The 10,915-nt window shown below is 41.7% G+C and overlaps 1 non-coding gene across 1 annotated transcript; it reads right to left on the bottom strand.

The window, feature by feature from the left end:
* Positions 1-2,679: 2,679 nt before the first annotated feature.
* Positions 2,680-2,754, bottom strand: Trnaa-agc (transfer RNA alanine (anticodon AGC)). Its single transcript has one exon. It is a non-coding gene; the product is annotated as a tRNA-Ala (tRNA).
* Positions 2,755-10,915: the final 8,161 nt, after the last annotated feature.

Below are 10,915 nucleotides of genomic sequence, written 5' to 3'. Positions count from 1 at the left end.
GCTTCTTTTTGCTAACATGCGTGCTTACTGCTGAAAAAATCACAACAATAAGAAACAAGTAAAGGAGCAGTAACCCTAATAAAATAGAGAAGGTACTGCTAATACATCAACGAAAAATTATTTAATGTTTTGATTCCAAACTCCGAGTCTACGTCAAATTTAATAATACAATTTCTCAGAAAATGAAAAACAAAGAATAAGAAAAGTTTATTTAAATATTCTTCAGGAATTTTTTTTTTTGCGGACTTTTTTGAAAGATTTACATGTAATACAACGATTTACATGTAATACCCCAGCAAACCAGCAGTCGTATAAGGATGTTAGATTTAAATTATATAATTATCCAGATAGAGTTAGAATTATATAGAATGCAATATAAAGTTAATTTAAATTGTATATGATACGAATTTGTGATTTTATTATGATCTTCATGACGAAATTATATATGAGTTTATTGAATGTCAAGATGAAGTTATTTAACTTCTTACATAAATAGAGTTATAAATGAGGTAATTTCGAATCATTTTAAATCTTATCATTAACTTCAAACATGTCAAGTAGAATGGTGTATTCTACGATTGATGTGTTTTTCGTTGAAATGAAATTGTCATGTAGATATATGAAAAACTTATTCAAAGCACAATAATGTGCGCAGATTTGTTTCACGCTAAAAACCAATAGTGCGAGGACTTTGGGAACCAATTAGAAAAAAAGTCCTAAAGAATTAAATAAATATCTGAATCAAATTACATTAAGGTTATTTTGAATTATATAAAAAGCAGTAAAAAAAAACATTATAAATAAAGTAATATGGAATCAGATTGAGTTACTAATCCACACTTTATAATGTGATGTGCATTTTATTTCGCAATGTATGTGTTCAGTGGCTTAGAGGATTGTTGGAGGACTGGCATCTCGAAGATCTTTGAATCGAATCTGGGCATGTCCGTTATTTCGAAATTTGTAAATGCAGAATAATTAGAAGAGAACTTTAGAAAACATTATAAGAATTTATCATGGATCTGTGGATTTTTTTGCCACAGTCGTTCAATTTACCTTATATTGCGTATTGCCAAACAGATTTTTTAGGTATGGGTACTTTTAAGTTGTTAATGTTACAATGTTGAGTTATAAATTGATACATACGAAGTCATAAAAAACGATAAATATAGTTATAAATGAAGTTGTATAAAGGATCTTTCTACTGACAAAAAAATGCGCCCACTTCTTTCACGCATATTTGCAGACCCACCGGAATGTTCTACCGCTGGTAACTGCATGCTGTCACTGTGTAGGTAAACAGCAAACAAACGAACGAAACGAAAAATACGCGAGCAAAAAACACGTCACCACGCGCTGCTGTCACAAATTGTAATGACTCGCACACGGCAGGCTCTGCTTCTTTTATACACAAAGAAAATCTTCCGGTAGACCCGAAGGCCCGTGACATACCGCATTCTGATGTCTGTGTTAGGAATGCACGGCATTGGTTACATATGAAATTTTTACTGGCTTTGGTAAATGTTCAATAGCTTATCGTTAATAATCTTAAGTTTCAATGAAATAGGCAGAATGGTGGAGAGTGTCCGAGTCGATTGATATATAAATCTTTAAAATTCATCGAATGATAAAGGCGCTAGTAGCGTTCAAAATCTTCCCTTCCAATGTAACGCTCGCGATTTCCAAAAATCTAAATGACACCCAGTATAGTAAAGAAAGACGTAAGTCCTACGTCAAAATCAAGTGTATCTGGTTCGTGATTAAACAGAATCAGTGAAATTGCACAAAGAATTAACTGAAAGATTGACTGGGATTGTTCAAGCATTCTCAGTGTGCAAGCTTCAGTGACTGATCAAATGATCAATAACGGCGCCGGCCACGTCCTTGTAGTCAGTTAGGAAGAGGGAAGGAATATTAGTAGGTAGTTTTTGCTATTTGAAGACCGTGTTTACCTCTGCGTCTCCACAAAAAACACAGGAAGGATTATCAGTTAGTTGGTAGGCATCGTTGGATCTGGATTCACTCTGATAAGCGATACGACCGTGCCATTCTTTATACACAGTGATTTTACCTAACCATGATTCGGCCGCACAAAATAACTATGTACCCCGAGCAGGAATACGATCAAACGCATATCTATTGGTTTACTTCTCGACCGCACAAACTACAACTATACCAGATCGTTCGACGTGTCTATTAACCGAGCATGAACAGTAGTCACCATGCATGCCCGATGGCATATGCAAACTGTGGAGATCGCGTTTTGACGACCGAACCGACGTGTAGTATTCTGTACTTACTTGCCCTTACTTAACAGGAGCAAAGCGCAATACAAGCGATGATGATCCACCAAATATCAAATGGATATTTTGCTTCCGCCCACGACGAATAACACATGAACTGTACTTACTTTCCCAATGGCTACTGCAGGCTATAGAAGATCGCACTTGGCTTGACCGGATCAAAGCGTAATACAAGCGCATTATCCGCCGAATAACAAAAAGATTTTTTTCTCCGGCTCGTGACGAATAATTCACGCACTGTATTTGCTTTCACAATGGCTACTCTTGATAACAAATCAATTATCATATAAATTTACAATGTTATGAAAACTCATATGTGAATATGTACATTATGTGGAGGATAATAATGTGGAAAATGTATTGGAGGTAACCACTTTTCCTTCGATGGGACTCGAACCCATGACCCTACAGTACGCTAGACTGGTGCTTTAACCAACTAAGCTACGAAGGACCTCCGTCGGCCTTCGCAACCTAGCGGCTACTGAACGAGCTCGAGATTCCCAAATTGGACGCATAGTCAAATCACTCGCAATCCATTTCTCAAGCCAATACTTCCACATGTGTATTGTACACATCCACATTAGAGGAGCGTGAGTATTTAGAATGTCTGGCGGCTATACACATTCTTCATCAGCAACGGTACTGACCAAGTGAGGTTGTGTAAGCTATTTGCCAGTCGGTCGTCAAGCTCAGACCCGACCGCATTGCGTAGGCAAGAGCACGCAACTCAAGTTCAGTTCAATCAAAGGTAATTGCCTATTTCCGGGGATTAAACCACCCGACTCCCCGGAAATAGGCAATTACCTTTGATTGAACTGAACTTGAGTTGCGTGCTCTTGCCTACGCAATGCGGTCGGGTCTGAGCTTGACGACCGACTGGCAAATAGCTTACACAACCTCACTTGATCAGTACCGTTGCTGATGAAGAATGTGTATAGCCGCCAGACATTCTAAATACTCACGCTCCTCAAATGCGGATGTGTACAATACATGTGGAAGTATTGGCTTGAGAAATGGATTGCGAGTGATTTGACTATGCGTCCAATTTGGGAATCTGAGCTCGTTCAGTAGCTGCTAGGTTGCGAAGGCCGACGGAGGTCCTTCGTAGCTTAGTTGGTTAAAGCACCAGTCTAGCGTACTGTAGGGTCATGGGTCTGAGTCCCATCGAAGGGAAAAGTGGTTACCTCCAATACATTTTCCAAATTAATATCTTCCACATAACGTACATATTCACATATGAGTTTTCATAACATTGTAAATTAACGTCCAAGTCGGGTGGTTTAATCCCCGGAAATAGGCAATTACCTTTGATTGAACTATCATATAAAACTAATTTGAACTTGTCATAAGACGAGTTTGTACAATCCCATTGAATTCCACCACTTAATTGTATCTTGACAGATACGTATTTCGACCTCAACAGTAAGGCCGTCTTCAGTGTCTCGTACTTGACTCGACTTGACGAAGTGGTGGAATTCAATGGGATTGTACAAACTCGTCTTATGACAAGTGAAGACATTCCACTAAAAAGCTCAAAATAATTTTCTTAACTAATTTGAAATAAATTTAATCATAATCTGACCAAAATCCAATTTGGAACAAAATTAAATCAAATGTTACTCCATATTTCATTCTGATGGTAAATTCAATGCTAACCCAATTCAAATCTATAACAATTATAACCTGTAGTAATTTCTATTTAGTTCAAGTTAGATCCGAATACAATACAAGCCTGATCTAATTGATGCGTAAATTCAGACGAATTCACAGAATTCAAGTGCAGTATGTTTCATTTAATCTAATTAACAAATCTATTAAAATAAAACAAATTGATACTCAATTCAAACATAATTCATTCAAATTTAGATGCAATTTAAATTCAATCTGTTTCTAAATCTAATCTAATCTAACTTTTGATTGCATTAACCTTATTTGGTAGAAACGATAACGTCCCATGCGATGATTCAGTGTCATTTGAAATCATTTCGCGCAATTTCTGCTATTACCATATTTACATTTTATGAAGTTTCAACGTCGCTTCTCCATAAGCCGATGTTGAATATTTTAAAATAGAAAATAGCAGGTTAAGTACATGTTGGCACGGCAAATGCTGGGTAAAGCGTACCATTGGTACTTCGCGTACCTGAAGGAATAAAATAGACCCCATCTCGCGGTCCTTAGCCTCTTACCCAGCAACTCCTATCCCTACCTCCCCCGGTGCTGGCCGGGATACGAGCAACCTTAGGGAAGATCGGGTAACCAACCCCGGTGGGAACTATGGTCGTATGCTGACAGGGAAGGGGGGTTTGCTCCTCTCCGGAGGTGCAAATCTTATTGAGCGTCTGTTCTCCATGTCAGGATCGGCTCACAACAGCGTCTGTTCTCCATGTTAGGGCGGCTGATCATCGTCCGAGTGCCAGCGAGGGACTCTAAAGTGAAACTGTGCACCATGGTCCACCGGAAATAAGGAGGAATTATCCTCCGGAAATTAAGGGGGTTTGGTGTCAGGCCCTGCAAGCCAGCCTTTAAAAAATCTTAAGCAACGAACAATCAACAAGAGAGTACGGACCGGAATCATCGGCGAAGACCGCTGCGACGAAGAGGGACTAGCGATTGGAAACTCGGTTCGTGGAACTGCAAATCTCTCAACTTCATCGGGAGCACACGCATACTCGCCGATGTGCTCAAGGACCGTGGATTCGGCATCGTAGCGCTGCAGGAGGTTTGTTGGAAGGGATCAATGGTGCGAACGTTTAGAGGTAATCATACCATCTACCAGAGCTGCGGCAACACACACGAGCTGGGAACAGCTTTCATAGTGATGGGCGATATGCAAAGGCGCGTGATCGGGTGGTGGCCGATCAATGAAAGAATGTGCAGGTTGAGGATCAAAGGCCGGTTCTTCAACTTCAGCATAATCAACGTCCATAGCCCACACTCCGGAAGCACTGATGATGATAAGGACGCATTCTACGCGCAGCTGGAACGTGAGTACACCCAACCAGGAGATGGCAGATTTTAATACAGTTCTGCATAAGAACCTTACAGAAACTGTATAATAATTGGGCATATACAATTCTGTAAGCTTTTTATACAAATATTGTATTAAAATAATACAGATTTGTATTATTTTAATACAATATTTGTATAAAAAGCTTACAGAATTGTATATGCCCAGATTTTATACAATAATTGTCAGATTTGTTTTTTGGGTGTACGACAGCTGCCCAAGCCACGACGTCAAAATCATCATAGGAGATTTGAACGCTCAGGTTGGCCAAGAGGAGGAGTTTAGACCGACTATTGGAAAGTTCAGCGCTCACCGGCTGACGAACGAAAACGGCCTACGACTAATTGATTTCGCCGCCTCCAAGAATATGGCCATTCGCAGCGCCTACTTCCAACACAGCCTCCCGTATCGGTACACCTGGAGATCACCACTGCAGACAGAATTGCAAATCGACCACGTTCTGATAGATGGACGGCACTTCTCCGACATTATCGACGTCACGACATATCATGGCGCTAACATCGACTATGACCTCTATCTGGTGATGGTTAAACTGCGCCCAAAACTATCCGTCATCAACAATGTTCGGTACCGACGACCGCCGCGGTACGACCTAGAGCGACTGAAGCAACCTGATGTCGCCACTACATACGCGCAGTATCTCGAGGCAGCGTTGCCGGAAGAGGGTGAGCTCGATGGGGCCCCTCTTGAGGACTGCTGGAATACAGTCAAAGCAGCCATTAACGACGCAGCGGAGAACAACGTCGGGTATATGGGTCGAAGTCGACGGAACGATTGGTTCGACGAAGAGTGCAGACAGATTCTGGAGGAGAAGGACGCAGCGCGGGCGGTCGCGCTGCAGCAAGGTACCCGGCAGAACGTGGAACGTTATAGACGGAAGCGGACACAGCAGACCCGCCTTTTTCAGGAGAAGAAACGCCGCCTGGAAGAAGCGGAGTGCGAGGAGATGGAACAGCTGTGCCGTTCTCAAGATACACGCAAGTTCTATCAGAAGCTCAACGCATCCCGCAAAGGCTTCGTGCCGCGAGCCGAGATGTGCAGCGATAAGGATAGAAGCATCTTGATGGACGAACGTGTGGTGATCGAAAGGTGGAAGCAGCACTACGAAGAACATTTGAATGGCGTTGAGAGTACATGCAGTGAAAGTCAAGGCAGCGGAGTAGATGACTACGTCAGTTCATCGGACAATGGAATCCAACCAGCCCTCACCTTTAAGGAAGTTAAGGATGCGATCCAATAAAGACGCTGGTCAGGATGGTATCGGAGCTGAGCTCATCAAAATGAGGCCGGAAAAGCTGGCCACTTGCCTGCACAAACTGATAGTCAGAATCTGGGAAACCGAACAGCTACCGGAGGAGTGGAAGGAAGGAGTTATATGCCCCATCTACAAGAAAGGCGACAATCTGGAGTGTGAGAACTTTCGAGCGATCACCATCCTTAATACCGCCTACAAAGTGATATCCCAGATCATCTTCCGTCGTCTGTCACCATTAGTGAACGAGTTCGTGGGAAGTTATCAAGTCGGCTTCGTTGACGGCCACTCGACAACGGACCAGATCTTTACTGTACGGCAAATCCTTCAAAAATGCCGTGAATACCAGGTCCCAACGCACCATCTGTTCGTTGATTTCAAGGCGGCTTACGACAGTATAGACCGCGTAGAGCTATGGAAAATTATGGACGAGAACAGCTTCCCTGGGAAGCTTACCAGACTGATCAAAGCAACGGTGGATGGTGTGCAAAACTGTGTGAAGATTTCGGACGAACACTCCAGTTCGTTCGAATCGCGCCGGGGACTAAGACAAGGTGATGGACTTTCGTGCCTGTTGTTCAACATTGTGCTAGAAGGTGTCATGCGGAGAGCCGGGTGTAACAGCCGGGGTACGATTTTCAACAGATCCAGCCGATTTATTTGCTTCGCGGATGACATGGACATTGTCGGCCGAACATTTGCAAAGGTGGCAGAACTGTACACCCGCCTGAAACGTGAAGCAACAAAAGTTGGACTGGTGGTGAATGCGTCAAAGACAAAGTACATGCTTGTGGGCGGAACCGAGCGCGACAGGGCCCGTCTGGGAAGCAGTGTTACGATAGACGGGGATACCTTCGAGGTGGTCGAGGAATTCGTCTACCTCGGATCCTTGCTAACGGCTGACAACAACGTTAGTCGTGAAATACGAAGGCTCATCATCTGTGGACGTCGGGCCTACTACGGGCTCCAGAAGAAACTGCGGTCGAAAAAGATTCGCCACCGCACCAAATGTGTCATGTATAAGAAGCTCATAAGACCGGTTGTCCTCTACGGACATGAAACATGGACAATGCTCGAGGAGGACTTGCAAGCACTCGGAGTATTCGAGAGACGGGTGCTTAGGACCATCTTTGGCGGTGTGCAAGAAGACGGTGTGTGGCGGCGAAGAATGAACCATGAGCTCGCCCAACTCTACGGCGAACCCAGTATTCAGAAGGTAGCTAAAGCCGGAAGGGTACGATGGGCAGGACATGTTGCAAGAATGCCGGACAGCAACCCTGCAAAGATGGTGTTCGCTTCCGATCCGGCAGGTACGAGACGGCGTGGAGCGCAGCGAGCGAGATGGGCAGACCAGGTGCAGAACGACTTGGCGAGCGTGGGGCGTATCCGAGAATGGAGAGATGCGGCCTCGAACCGTGCATTGTGGCGTCAAATTGTTGATTCAGTGTTATCTGTTTAGATGTTAACTAAATAAATGAAAATGAAATCTTTAGATCCTCAAATTTCCTATAAGTCTTGTTGCATTGATTAGAAAGTTACAACAAATGCCAATTTTAGAGGAGGAATGTCTCGTAATTACTCTTAAATAAATACTGAGTAATGTTTTATTTGAGATTTGCGCTGCTGCTGGTGTTGCGATTTGTGAGCAAATCCTTGTTAGGGAACGTCCACAAATTACATAACGCTTAGAGGGGGGAGAGGGTTTGAGTGAAGTGTAACGGTCCATACAAAATTTTCAGAATCTTCATACAAAAAGTGTGACATAGGGGGGAGGGGGGGTTGAAAAAGTCCAATTTTTGCGTTACGTAATTAATGGATCTTCCCTTAACAAAATTGCAATCACTGTGTTTGAGTTACTGCAACTAGCACTAGAACTCTGTTACTGTGATTTCAAGTTGAAAAGTACAATGCAAACTTCTGTTTTTAAGTAATACATCACGAAATCAAAATATAGTCGCCTCTCCACATCTCGATATTGAAGGGACCATCGAGATAAGAAGAGATCGAGGAATGGAAGAAAAATTTAAATGGGAACTAGAATGAAAAAAGCTTGTTGTTATAAAAAACGACAACAAAACAAATGTCATCTCTTGTTGTCAGTCTTCAAGGTGCAACATGTGTGAGATGTTCACCTAAGTTTGTGCACCCAATCAAACATTGCTTGCTATGTTCGAACTTGCACATAGCAATCTGAACACGAACCTGAACTCCGATACACCCAGGCGCAATGTACAATGTTCAAACATCGAGTTCAAACTTGGGTTCAAACATGTGCGCTTGCACACGAGAATGCTACGCTTGGGTAAATGAACGGGTTTCTAGGGAAACTATTGTTGATTCTTCACGTTTCCCAGCCTTGTTATTCATATCTCGAATAAGAGAATTTAACCAAACTTCAATGAAGGTATGATTGAAAAATTGAAACATGTTGTGCACATTTTTCGCACCTGCATAACGAAGCGTTTATAGAGGTGAGGTCTTGATTCAGGCTCTTAATTCAGGACGTCTTAGGTTCGAATCTGCTCTGAGCGGAGCTTTTTGTTCCATTTTCGAGGTTCTGAAAGCAATTCTTCTTAGGATTTCGGGATTCTGCAAACACCAAAATACTGATTAGTTCACATTTCTAAAATTTTGGGATAAGATTTTTCTGACACATTTATATGGGGATAATTCATTCTACTTACTTTGCGGTGGTACTTGATAAATATACCGAGAATCTGAAGCGAAGTTCTGGGTTGCATAGAGATTTCTTTATTCCAGGGAGAGAAGGTTTTCGACCTTTTTGAAGAACCTTATGATCAACGTCTTTAATTCCAGTTTCGTATTTTTTTGGAATGTCATAATTGGAGATTTTATCTTTTATGAGAGCCATGTAGTTTATAAGACTATTATGTTCAAGGACTTGTGGGCTTATTTCTGACCTGGAGCTCGATCGTTTGTTAATTTTCTTTGTATTGCATAATTTCATCGGTGTATTATTTATACACAGCAATATAGAATACATTATGCACAGACCCCTACTATCTTTTTAAATTTCTATCAATTTTTGGTTAACCACCTCCCTCCCCCACTAAAAGTGTGTCTTAGAACTTTTTGGAATCAACATCTATATTTTATTCACGATATGCAAATCCCATCGTATCTAACAAAACGAAATGCATGCTTGCATATGGTCGGGGTTCTGCCAAATCGCACCAAGCGCCAACGACAAATTACCGAATTTTCTGCTAAAAATTTTGTTTAGCAGATTTAATTGAACGCAAATCGTATCGGATATCCCTCAACACCATAACTGAGGATATTCTACTGCTAATGTACGCTTAAATTGATATGAAACTATTTCCGTTGTCCTTGTACGATGAAAATATCACAAGTCAGTCGAAAAGCCGCTCGGTGCGGTTTGGCTGAACCCCGACCATATGTAACGGATATAAAATAATTAGGGGCTACATTTTAGACAGACGAACAGAGACTTACATATGTATTTAACCTCGTTTAGAACATAAACGCAAGGACACTTTAAATAATCATTACATTGGAGGCTGCCGGTTGTCTTACCAGGAAAATGCACATAATATTCAGTTGTTATGAATATTAAGAATAATATCTGAAGATTGTATGCAAAATGTTGAGTAAACAAATTGTTGTGATATTGAGATATCGGAGCAAGCGCAAACCATCTGACAAGGGCTGAAAAGTGGCATTTATAAAACTATTCATGTGCCATTCCTAAAAAAATCCAAAGTCAAGGATTCAAACACTAGTGCCCTGAGTGAACGCCAAACGAGTTACCACTAGGCCATCACCGCTACTCAAGAAAAGAAACCACTTGGCCAATATGAACAGATGAACAGCATGCTGTGTGTAAACTGATGTTTAAACTTCCATGTTCAAACCCGTGTGTTTGAACTTGGGCGCACACTCGTGTTCAAACCGGGTGCGATTTTGGTTCGGTTTATGATGAACTCGGTTTGGATCTAGTATGCATGTTTGAGTGCGAACTTGCACACGGGAAACTGCACTTGTTTAAACGCGGTTCATGTTTTCGTGAAGACTGCTTGTTGTTCTTATGTTTGTTATTGTCCAAAAATGGACTAGTAGCCTAGAAATATGAATATATCGACATAGGGAGAGAGAATCCCGAACAAAATATGATCAGAACACATCGAGATAGAGAGATATCGAGATAGGGAGGTTATCGAGATGTGGAATGCCCAAATGTATGTAAATTGAAGGGACCAAGCAAATCATCGACATAGGGAGAGATATCGAGATATAGAACATCGAGATGTGGAGAGTCGACTGTAGTATTAAATTCACATACATGCT

This window comes from Armigeres subalbatus, chromosome 2, assembly GCF_024139115.2.
Source record: "Armigeres subalbatus isolate Guangzhou_Male chromosome 2, GZ_Asu_2, whole genome shotgun sequence".
Taxonomy (NCBI): domain Eukaryota; kingdom Metazoa; phylum Arthropoda; class Insecta; order Diptera; family Culicidae; genus Armigeres; species Armigeres subalbatus.
This window is presented reverse-complemented; position numbering and strand designations above follow the sequence as displayed.